We start from the raw sequence: 12334 nt of genomic DNA, 5'->3' as shown, positions 1-12334 counted from the left end.
GGTGAACAAGGTATACAAAGGTTGCCCGTTAAGGATTCAAGGGTATGAATTCTTGGCAGACTTGATTGAGTTGCCTTTCCATGAGTTTGACGTGATTTTGGGAATGGATTGGTTGTCACGTCATCAGGCAATAGTTGATTGCAAATTGAAGAGAATTTCTTTGAAAACCCCTGAGGGTAATGAGATCACAGTTGTGGGGGAAAGGACAGATTTCTTGTCCAATGTCATCTCAGCCATAGTTGCAAGAAGAATGATGAGAAAAGGCTGTGAAGCCTACCTAGCACATGTGGTGGATACTAGGCAGGCTAAGCCAAACTTGAGTGACATACCCACAGTGAGAGACTTCCCAGAAGTATTTCCTGAAGAGTTGCACGGTTTGCCACGAGAAGGGAAGTCGAATTTGCTATTGAGACACTGCCGGGTACAACACCCATTTCCATTGCTCCTTATAGGATGGCACCTACTGAATTGAGGGAGTTGAAAACTCAGTTGCAAGAGTTGCTTGATAAGGGGTTTATACGCCCCAGTGTGTCACCATGGGGAGCTCCAGTGCTGTGTGTAATGAAGAAGGATGGGACTTTGAGGCGATGTATGGATTAACGGATTGAATAAAGTGGTATGAAGAACAAGTATCCGTTGCCTAGAATTGATGATCTGTTTGATCGGTTGAAGGGAGCAGAGTATTTTCTAAGATTGATCTCGGATCGAGGTATCATCACCGAGGTGAAAGATGTAGATGTGCCCAAGATCGCATTCGGGACCGGTATGGGCATTATGAGTTCGGTGATGCCCTTTGGCCTAACAAATGCACCAGCGGCATTCATGGACCTTATGAACCGTATCTTTCATCCACACTTAGATCGGTTCGTAGTGGTCTTTATTGATGATATTTTGGTGTATTCCAAGACCAGTGAAGAACATGATGAGCATTTGAGGATTGTTCTGTAAACCCTGAGAGAAAAGAAGATGTATGCTAAGTTGTCCAAGTGTGACTTTTGGTTGAATGAGATTGCATTCCTTGGACACATAGTGTCAGCTGATGGGATTGGGGTGGATCCCAAGAAAATAGAAGCAGTGATGGAATGGAAGCCTCCCAGAAATACAACTGAGGTCAGAAGTTTCTTGGGGCTAGTGGTATTACTGTAAGATTTATGAAGGATTTTCCTAATAGCTGCTCCAATGACCAAGTTGTTACACAAGAACGTCGATTTGTTGGAATGACAAGTGTCGCACAGTTTTGAGAAATTGAAGGCTATGTTGACAGAGGCACGGTGTTAACACACCGATTATGCAGAAAGGACTTTGTGGTCTATAGTGATGCCTCACATAATGGGTTAGGGTGTGTATTGATGCAAGAGGGGAAAGTGATCGCCTATGCTTCCAGACAGCTAAGGCCACATGAACAGAACTACCCTACCCATGATCTAGAGCTTGCAGCAATTATCTTCGCACTGAAGATATGGAGGCATTACTTGTATGGGGAAAAGTGCTACATTTACACAGACCACAAAAGCCTGAAATACTTGCCAACCCAGAAGGAGCTCAACCTTAGACAGAGGCGATGGATTGAGTTCCTAAAGGATTATGATTGTGTAATTGACTACCATCCTGGGAAGGCAAATGTAGTTGCGGATGCTTTGAGCAGAAAATCCATGACAGCTTTGAGATCATTGAATACCCGTCTATCTTTGATTCGAGATGGAGCTATCTTGGCTGAGTTGCAAGTGAGGCCAAACCTGCTACAGCAGATTTTAGATGGGCAGAAGGTAGATGAGAAGTTAATGGCTATTATGAGCAAGGTCTCAGAGGGAAAAGCAACTGATTATGTGATGAAAGCAGATGGGTGTCTGTATTACAAAGGAAGACTGTGTGTACCAGATGATGGGGAATTGAAAGCTAGTATTCTAAAAGAGGCACACACTAGTGTATATGCTATGCACCCAGGAAGTACAAAGATGTATCATGACCAAGCTTGATATTGGTGGCACAGTATGAAGAAGGACATAGCTGACTATGTGACTAAATTCTTGACATGTCAGCAAGTCAAGGCAGAACATCAAGTTACATCAGGTTTGCTTCAGCCTTTTCGCATTGCTGATTGGAATTGGGATCGGGTCACCATGGATTTTGTAAGTGGTCTACCTCTCACCCGGAAGAAACATGATGCAGCATGGGTGATAGTTGATAGATTGACAAAGTCAGCACACTTTCTGCCAGTTAGGACTGACTACTCACTAGAGAGATTAGCAGAATTGTATATTAGTGAGATAGTTAGACTGTATGGAATTCCACTTTCCATCATATCTGATCGAGACCCAAGGTTTACATCGAGATTTTGGAAGAAGTTGCATGAATCCTTGGGTACACAACTCCATTTCAGCACAGCTTTCCATCCTCAGACGGATGGGCAATCTGAAAGAGTAATCCAGTAAACAATTGAAACCAATGAAATTTATACTAATATTGAATTGAAATGATAACAATAACGTGAAATACTTGTCAGGTCCTTGAGGGATATGCTGAGGAGTTGTGTCATTGAGTTTGAGGGAAGTCGATAGATACCTCCCATCGCGTAATTTGCATACAATAATAGCTACCAAGCTAGTATTCAAATGGCCCCGTATGAAGCACTGTATGGGAGAAAATGTAGAACTCCAGTGTGCTGGACGGAATTGGGTGAAGACAAATTGGTAGGGCCAGACCTGGTGAAACAAGCTGAGGAGAAGGTGAAATCAATCAAAGCCAACTTAAAGATTGCCTCGCATGCATGTAAATCTTATGCCGACCTGAAGAGAAAAGAAATAGAATATGTGGTTGGCGACAAAGTGTTCCTCAAGGTGTCACCATGGAAGAAAGTGTTGAGGTTTGGAAGAAAAGGTAAGTTGAGCCCTAGGTTCATTGGCCCCTATGAAGTCATTGAACGTGTGGGTCCAGTGGCCTATAGGCTAGCTTTACCACCAGAGCTGGACAAGATCCATAATGTGTTCCACGTGTCCATGCTCAGAAGATACCGCTCAGATCCTTCACATGTCATCTCCAGAGAAGAAATTGAAATACACCGATTTGACATACGAAGAAGAACCTCTACGGATCTTGGCTCTGAAGTGACAGAGTTGAGAAACAAGCAAAATCCATTGGTGAAAGTGCTTTGGAGGCACCACAACACCGAGGAGGCAACTTGGGAAAGTGAAGAGTCGATGAGGCAACAGTTCCTCAACTGTTAGATCGGGTAAATTTCGAGGACGAAATTTAAATTAGAGGGGAAGAGTTGTAACACCCTCCCGGTAACCACGCCGTACATTCTACTGTTCCGGTGACCGGTGTCGGTCCGGACAGCTAGAATGTCCGGAAAAATATTTAAACTAAAGTCAGGAACCATAATTAACTCAAATATTAATAAGAAAAATTTAGTAAAAATTTTAGAAATAAAATACAACCAAGTTAAACGAGCCGGTGCCCAAGCGATGGGTAACCGGAGGGAAGTTGCGGTTCTCGCAACGAGGAGCCCTAGATTCATGGAAAAATTATAAAATAATTTTGGGACTCAGAGAAGGGTAATTGAGGTTCCCATGGCATTAGAATGCCAAGAAAATACCTAGAAAAATTTTTCAATCGGTACAGACGATTTTGACCCGTTAAGCCAAACGGAGGGCATTTTGGTCATTTCGCCTTCCGAGGTGATTTTTGGCCGACTTGTCCAGTTGAGTAAATAATTAATATAACATTAAATATGAATAAACATTACTAGAAATGAAATTTGAAATGAGTAGTGAAAGAAAAGAAAAGAAAATGCAAAAATGACATCATATGAGGTCACTCACTTACTCACCAACCAATCAAAATTAAGCTATCAATTGACTAACAAATAAAAGGACAAAATGAAGACCAAAATAAGAAAGAAAGTGCAGCAGCCACCCTCCCCAAGAGACCAGCCGAAATTCACCTCCATAGCCACCTCCATTCAAGTTTTTTTTTCAAGCTTTAGATCTCCATCATTCCATCATATTTCCCTAACCCCTCTTCATTAAAACTTTACCCCACACCTTAAACAAGCTCTTGGCAGCCAACAAGAGGAAGGAAATTGGAGTTTAGGGCTTTGGAAATTCTACCCAAACAAGGTTAGTGCATATATACATCTAAAGCTTTTTAAATTCTATGTTAGAGACTTGGATTAAGTAGGAATTTGTAACTAAAATGAATGAAATCTATGTCTATGCATGCCCTAAGTTTCGGCAGCCCTATTGAATAAAAAGGAATGAGTGTTTTGATGGACTTAAAGTGGACTAGAGATCAAGATTAAACCATGTATGCATGTGATTATGGAATGAGATAGTTAATTAAAGCATGTTGTAAAAATTCATATGGAAATTAGGGTTTGGAAAGGTGAAAGTGTGACTTGGCTTAGGAAATTGTTAGGGCACATTGTAATGGTCAATTAGTGACCATTTTAGATGTGTTGACCATAAATGGGACAGAAAAATGAGATTGCAAAGTGAGGATTGCAGTGCCTAGGACAAGAAAGATAGGACCGAAAATTCAGTCCTTTGCACTGCCATAACTTGGGCAGTGGTAGTCCAATTGGTGTTTGGCCAATTGGACATGAAACTAGGCTTATAATGGCACATTTTTGCTGAAGAAACCATGCCCAAAAGACCCAAGCAAAAGGGTCAAAACTCAGCCACAATCCGGATGCCTCGTGACCGACTCGCAGAATTTGCCAAATGTAACTGTTCATTTGGCCATAACTCACTGTAGATTTGGTCAATTGGCCTGAAATTTTACAGCAACAAGTTAAGACATAGACAAACAACTTTCATGAAGGAACCTACCCCAAATTATGGCCAGAACCCATTCAACCAAGTGACTCAAGTTACTGTTCATGCAATCGTAGATATGGTAAATTTCTGCGAATGCATATCCGACAGCTTGGGTTTTGAGCCATATCTGAGCTACAAAACTCCAAATGGAGTGATTCAAAAAAGGAAATTCAACTAGACAAAATAAGGAACAACTTTCATGTTTTACATTTCCTCAAATTCCAACAGTAACAGTGTCCAATGGAACAGTGAAGTTGACTCACCAAAATTGAAAAATCTGTTTGTGTTGAGTTACACTTTGGAATGGCAAAAACACTTAATGCCAACAAGTTTTAAACACCAAATGTGGTATGTTGGGAGTGCCAAAGTTGATGTACACATTTTTATTCTAAACGTCAACATTTTTGTTGACCAATGATGAATAGTGACACCAAAAAAGTTGAAATTCACAAATTGACAACTTTAAGAGTTTCAAATGCCCTAGTATACCTAGCAAGATTGGTTTGGATAGTTTGGCATGCCAATAGGGTTCAGTTAGCAGTACTGCACATGGCAAAAATGCCATTATGTGATTTCATGGCTTTTGGCCATTCTGACTTTGCATTGAGACTTGGCCTTGTGCCTGATATTATTTACGACTTGTTAGCCGCTCACACAAGGAGATGCATATGTGACCGATGGTGTGACGGCCCGAGGTACTAGGTACCCAGTGCCAGTTTACCCGTTATCCAGTCCAGTCGTCTAGTGTAGGTTACTTGGTGCAACCAAATGAATAAAAGTGAACAACGTTAATGAAACAATGAATATATCAATACCAAACAAAGAAAGCATACACATTCTCTACACATTTATTTTCTTGCTATTTTCTTTTATTATATTATTGCACCACTAAGCATTATTGCTTAGCGCGTTGCTTTGCCACGCCGTAGGTACCGAGATCCCGATCGCTAGCCCAGTAGACCACAGACTGGGTGAGTCCATCCTGCAGTTCTGCTCAGTGTCCGTGTCACCTCGTCACCTGCAGTGCATTGGTAGGACACTAGATGTTATTTTGTCATTTTGTAATTAAATTTTTATTTCTCATATGTATTTGGGATTTATGTAATGTATTTTGAGCTTATTGTAAATAATAAAGATTTATGGTCATGTATGGTATTAATTTGAGTATTTAATGGTTGTTTATATATGAGAACCCTGAGAAAGGGATGTTTTGAGAAATGAAAAGGTTGTTGAGACCTAAAATTGACAAATTATTGAGATATTGATATTGAGTTTGGTGTTGATATTGGAGTTTGAGATGATGGAATAAAAATATTGGAAGTGTTTTTAACAGGTTCCGAAGAACGGTTTTCTCCATTTTTAGCCGGTACTCCGCCGGATTTTCTTAAAAATTTTCGGAACCTTAAATGAATGATACTTTTGATAAATGGTTTAAATAAATTGTATTTCATAAATTATATGCAAAAGCATTGTCTAAATTAATTGAGGAATATTAGAGTGTGCCGGTACACCAGGTGGCATTACTTACTCGGGTATACTGTACACGGGTAAGGGGTGTCACATAGAGGGGTCTGATCTGTACCTCCTCAACATGGAGACATGGAAGACATTGTGAATCTTTTCCAACTCCGAAGGCAATGCAAGTTTATATGCCAATGGACCCACTCTTTTCAGAACCTCGTACGGCCCAATGAAGCGAGGACTTATTTTCTCCTTTCTACCAAACCTCATGATTCTCTTCCATGACGAAACTTTCAAGAACACCTTGTCACCCACACTGTACCGAATATCTCTTTTCTTTAGGTCAATGTAGAAATTTTATCTATCCGTTGCAACTTTGAGTCTGTCTCTAACGAGCTTAACCTTTTCTTCCGTCTGCTGCACTAATTCTGGGCCAATCAACTTCCTCTCGCCCACTTCATTCCAACACAAGGGAGTTTTACACTTTTTACCATAAAGTGCTTCATATGGAGGCATCTCGATGCTTGACTGATAACTGTTGTTGTAGGCAAATTCAATTAAAGGCAAGTGTGTGTCCCAACTCCCTTCAAACTCAATCACACAAGCCCGAAGCATATCCTCCAAAATCTTAATGATCCTTTCAGATTGGTCATCTGTCTGTGGATGGAATGCTGTACTGAAGTTCAATCTAGTTCCTAGGGCTTTTTGGAGACTACCCTAGAATCTAGAAGTGAACTTTGGGTCTCTGTCCGATACAATAGACATTGGCACTCCATGTAACCTCACCACATCATCAATGTATAGTTTAGCCAATCTTTCCAGGCTGTAATCCATCCTCACTGGCAAAAAGTGTGCAGACTTGGTCAATCTATCAACAATAACCCAAACTGCATCATGATTTTTTTGTGTACGTGGAAGTCCTGTCATGAAATCCATAGTCATTCTTTCCTATTTCCACTCGGGAATTGGCAATGGTTGTAGCAACCTTGCAGGCATTTAGTGTTCTGCCTTTACTTGATGACAAATTAGGCATTTGGCAACATATTCTGCAATGTCTTTCTTCATTCCTCTCCACCAATAGTGCTCTTTCACACTTTTGTACATTTTGGTTCCACCAGGGTGCATTGCAAAAGGTGAATCATGTGCTTTCTTTAAAATGGTCTGCCTTAGTTCAACATTCTCAGGAATGCATATTCTGCCCTTATATAACAACAAGCCCTCATCATTTACTGATAATTCTAGTTTCTTACCATCCTGAGCCTCTTTCATCAACTTCACATACTTAGCATCCTTCTGTGCAACAGCTTTAATTTGTTTTGCCAGCATTGGCTTCACTTGCCAAGTAGCTACCATCTGCCCATCTTTATTAATCTCCAAATTAGCATGCGATGCCCTTAACTCATGCACCATGGACAATGGAGAAACCCTCAAACCAGCCATAGTCTTACTACTTAAAGCATCAACTACAACATTAGCTTTTCTAGACTGATAGTCTATCAAGCAATCATAATCTTTTATCAGCTCTAACTATCTCCTCTGCCTCAAATTTAACTCCTTTTGTGTGCCCAAGTACTTCAAACTTTTATGATCTGTGTATATATAACATCTCTCCCCATACAAGTAATGTCTCCAGATTTTCAAGGCAAAGACAATGGCTGCCAGCTCCAAGTCATGCGTAAGATAATTCCTCTCATGCGGTTTAAGCTGGTGTGAAGAATAGGCAATGACATTCCTATCTTGCATCAACACACAGCCCAATCCGTTATGAGAAGCATCACTGTATATGGTATACTCCTTACCCAAAGTGGGCAAGGTTAAGACTGGAGCTTCAGTTAAATGCCTCTTTAACTCATCAAAACTTTCTTGGCACCTATCAGTCCACTGAAATTTTACATCCTTCCTAAGTAGCTTGGTCAGTGGAGATGCTAGCATGGAGAATCTCTTCACAAACCTTCAGTAATACCTGGCTAAACCAAGGAAACTCCGAACTTCCATGACATTTTTAGGTGGCTTCCAATTAAGAATGGTTTCTACTTTGCTAGGATCCACCTGGATACCCTCTGTAGATACAATATGCCCCAAAAGTGTAATCTCCTTTAGCCGAAACTCACATTTCGACAGTTTGGCATACAACTGCTTCTCCCTCAAAGTCTGCAATACTATCTTCAAGTGCTTATCGTGTTCCTCTGCATTCTTTGAGTACACCAAAATATCATCAATGAACACCACAACAAACTGGTCCAAATATGGCCTAAAGATAGTGTTCATCAGGCCCATAAAAGCAGCTGGAGTATTAGTCAACCCGAATGGCATTACCAAGAACTCATAGTGGCCATACCGAGTCCTAAAGGCAGTTTTAGGAATACTTTGCTCCTGCACCCTCAACTTGTAGTAGCCCGATCTCAAGTCAATCTTGGAGAATATAGTTGCATCCTTCAATTGATCAAATAGATCATTAATTTGTGGCAAAAGATATCCATTCTTTATGGTCACCTTATTCAACTGTCTGTAGTCTATGCATAGGCGGAGAGTACCATCCTTCTTCTTCACAAATAATACTGGTGCTCCCCAAGGTGACACGCTAGGGTGGATGAAACCCTTATCTAACAATTCTTGTAATTGCACCTTTAACTCTTTCAACTCAGCAGGTGCCATCCTATAAGGAGTGATGGAGATTGGCTCCACACCAGGCATAGTCTCAATTTCAAACTGCACCTCTCTTTCCGAAGGTAATCCTGGCAATTCTTCTGGAAAGACATCTGGAAAATCCCATACCATAGGAATATCTTTAAGATCTGGACTCCCCACCTGGGTGTCTATCACATGAGCTAGATAAGCTTCACATCCCTTTCTAATCATTTTTCTAGCAAGTGTAGCTGAAATGATATTGGATGGCAATAACTACCTCTCCCCGTGTATCACTACGTCTACATACTTGGTAAGACCAAAAGTGACTGTCTTCAGTCTACAGTCGATCATGGCGTGATGCCTGGCTAACCAATTTATGCTCAAGATGATATCATAATCTCGGAAGGTTATGTCAATTAAGTCTGACAAGAATGTATGTCCTTAGATCACCAAAGGACAATCCTTATACAATTTGTTCACCCTAACCTCTTGACCTAAGGAACTAGTCACTAGCACATCATAATCCATTTTCAAGCAAGAAATGGCAACAGAACATGCAATACTGGCACTAGCATAAGAATGTGTAGAACTAGGGTCAAACAACATGTATACATCTCTACCAAAGATGGAGAAAGTACCAGCCACAACATCTGATATCTCAGCTTCCTCCCTTTAGTGCATGGTGTACACCCTGGCTAATGCACCACTCTGCTCTGGTTGGCTCGCTGTGCCCTGGTTGCTAAAAGTGTTACCTTTACCCCTGCCTCGGCATCTACTAGCTGTCTGTTGTCCTCTAGAAGCAGAACCTTGAACAGATCCCTCAGTGGTGGTAGGCGGCCCAAACCTGTGAGTACTAGTGCAATTTCTAGCAAAATGCCCACTTCCACCACAGTTGTAACAGGCTCCTATGGCCTTTTAACATACTCCTCCTTGATTCCTGCCACAGGTTTCATAGGTAAGAGTAGGAAAGGAACCCCTAGATGTCTGCTATCCGGATCTAGGTGGCCTCTACCCTGAGAATCTTCCCCTACTAGATCCTCTGTTACTTGGTCCCCCAAAGCTCTTTCTCTTATCTGAATTGTTACTTAGACTCTGACCTGTAGGCTTGCTGCTCTTCTCTTTTTCAGTGGTTACCTTCTTAGATGCCCATTCCAGTTCAATCCTTTCCAATTGAAGAGCCTGTGATATCAACCTAGAGAAGTTGTCATGTCGAAACCCAACCACTTGCAATCTCAAACTAGGCCTCAAACCGGCCTCAAACTGTTTGCATCTGTCTCTACTGGTAGTGAGTAGGCTTCTAGCATAGTGGCTGAGGCAGGAAAAGTCTCTTTCATACTCGGCTATAGTTCTGTTCCCTTGCTTCAAACAAAGAAACTCTTGCAGCTTCATATCTACATATGTGTCAGGAACATACTTCTGTCTAAATTCTCTGATAAAGTCATCCCATGTCAACACAGGGGGCTCCACCAAGCTGTGAGGAACGGTCTTCCACCACTCATATGCATTTCCATGTAGTAGAGAGACCGAGTATTCGAACTTTAAATCATTGGTGCAGTGCAGTTTCTTGAATACTCTCTCCATCCATTCTAACCATTGCTCAGCTTCCAATGGGTCCGCTGTACCCTTGAACTCTGTTGCCCCATACTTCATTAACTTATCATATTGTCTAGCTGGGGATGGTGGTTGCACTAGAGGTGCATGCATAGGAGCTTGGACTGGTATATTGCCAGCCATTTGCTGAAATAGTGCAGCCATCTGCTAAGCGAACTGAGCAGGAAACTACATGGGTGGGACAGGTGCAGTTGATCCACTAGCATTTTGAGGAGCTGGGGCTTCCCCTTGTACCTCAGTTGCTACTGATTGCTCTACTGTGTGATGCCACTCTTCCATACTGAATCACAAAGAATTCTACTCCCTGGACAACCAACACAAGGAGATTTTCCTCCATTAGTCTATATTTATGATGTAATGCACTATATGTATCAATTAATGATAGTTGAGCAGTTGTACTTAACAAAATTTTTAAAACATGCAATTTCAAAACTTGTATAAAAATCAAAGCTCTGATACCACTAAAACATGTCACACCTTATCCCTGGTAAGCCATGACATGTTCCCGTAGCATACCTAATAAATTACAGAACTCCACCTACTGATAACCCATTAGTTATGCTATAAAGAATTTTAAAACAAATCATAGCTTTTTATCTTATCAATTCTTTTGCGGAAAACTGCATGAGAATAATTAAAATTCCATATAAACATTCATTAGAAATAATGATAGACTAAATATTGCAAAGGTTACATTTTCGTAAGTCTCAAAATAAAATACAAATAGTTACAAACTCAAATTACTTTAGTAATGCAATGCTTTTTAATACAAACTGCTCAATGTCCGTACATCCATACATATAGGTGCAAAATACATCAAAAGGAATCACAAGGGTATACCTAATGTAAATACCCACAATCAATACCAAAATGCTGCTTCCAAGTCTCTCACTCGGCAGCCTTCTCCTTTCCCTTACCTGTGACAGCATAAAGAAGCTATCGCTGAGTATATCACTCAGTGATGCATAACTAATAACTTTAAAACTTTAAGTAAAACACAATTTGTCAAAGCATAATAAATCACATTTTTCTTAAGCATGAAAACTTCACAATAGTTCTAAGTCCATAAGAGCCATTTATTGGAATAACATTTCAAATAAGAAATCACACTTCATAAATCACAATTCACAAAGCATTAGTGTTGCCAATATCAACACACAGTTCAGGCCATGACACAAAATTTCACTATCAGTGCCGTATTGTACACCGCGACAAAGCAATCTCAACCTCACTAACCATTATTAATGAGGGAATGGCTAGCTAGCTAATGAGTACTCATGTAGTCTTACCCCACTAACCGTTGTCGACACCATATTTTGGTCGATCCTCGAAATCAATAAACTGTGAAATTGATCCCCATCACCAAGTCTCCATTCATTTCCAGTCTCTCTTCATGGGGATCTAAACCGACCTGAGTCTCCTTACCAGACTATCACATTTTCGATCTCTCTCCAAAGAAACCGAACCAATACAAAGTTTTTGTATCACTCAAATCCTTACCGATCTCTTGAACCAATTATTAAGTCTCTTGGCCAGTTAATCACATTTTCGATCTCTCGTTAAATGAAATCAAACCAACATTAGGTCTTCGTACCATCCAGTTTTATTTCCGATCTCCCTTTTAAAATTTTATGGATAATCAAGTTAAGGCTTTAATCCGGTTTAATGATGCTTCCGATCCTAAGTGTTCAAATCAGGTTTCCAATTTTAATAATCTTAAGTCCCGTTCAGTGTTTGTTCACAGCCGATCTCATGCTTACAATGTTTTTCTGACCTCTTATACTTGGATTAATAATCACTTTTAAGTTTGATGTTCT

The sequence above is a fragment of the Hevea brasiliensis genome, chromosome 9 (genome assembly GCF_030052815.1).
Source record: "Hevea brasiliensis isolate MT/VB/25A 57/8 chromosome 9, ASM3005281v1, whole genome shotgun sequence".
Classification (NCBI taxonomy): domain Eukaryota; kingdom Viridiplantae; phylum Streptophyta; class Magnoliopsida; order Malpighiales; family Euphorbiaceae; genus Hevea; species Hevea brasiliensis.
This window is presented reverse-complemented; position numbering follows the sequence as displayed.